General features: G+C 59.1%; 1 protein-coding gene across 3 annotated transcripts in view; it reads right to left on the reverse strand.

Moving 5' to 3' along the window:
• Window positions 1–401, reverse strand: part of LOC107689166 (CUGBP Elav-like family member 3) — a 37,977-nt gene that overhangs the window by 12,603 nt on the left and 24,973 nt on the right. The gene's annotated exons all lie outside the window — the stretch shown is intronic.

Raw genomic sequence — 401 nt, forward strand, 5'->3', positions numbered from 1 at the left:
GGAGAGGCCGAGAGAAGAGAGGAGAGACCGAGAGGAGAGAGGAGAGAAGAGGATAGACCAAGAGGAGAGAAGAGAGACCGAGAGGAGAGAGGAGGAGAGACCAAGAGGAGAGAGGAGAGACTGAGAGGAGAGACAGAGAGGAGAGAGGAGGAGAGACCGAGAGGAGAGAGGAGGAGAGACCGAGAGGAAGAGAGGAGGAGAGACCGAGGAGAGACCGAGAGGAGAGAGGAGGACGGGAGAGAGGAGAGACCGAGAGGAGAGAGGAGGAGAGACCGAGAGGAGAGAGGAGGAGAGACTGAGAGGAGAGAGGAGAGACCGAGAGGAGAGAGGAGAGAAGAGGAGAGACCAAGAGGAGCGGGGAGAGACCGAGAGGAGAGAGGAGAGACCGAGAGGAGGGGGGA

This window comes from Sinocyclocheilus anshuiensis, unplaced genomic scaffold (assembly GCF_001515605.1).
Source record: "Sinocyclocheilus anshuiensis isolate Anshui unplaced genomic scaffold, SAMN03320099.WGS_v1.1 scaffold737, whole genome shotgun sequence".
NCBI classification, from domain to species: domain Eukaryota; kingdom Metazoa; phylum Chordata; class Actinopteri; order Cypriniformes; family Cyprinidae; genus Sinocyclocheilus; species Sinocyclocheilus anshuiensis.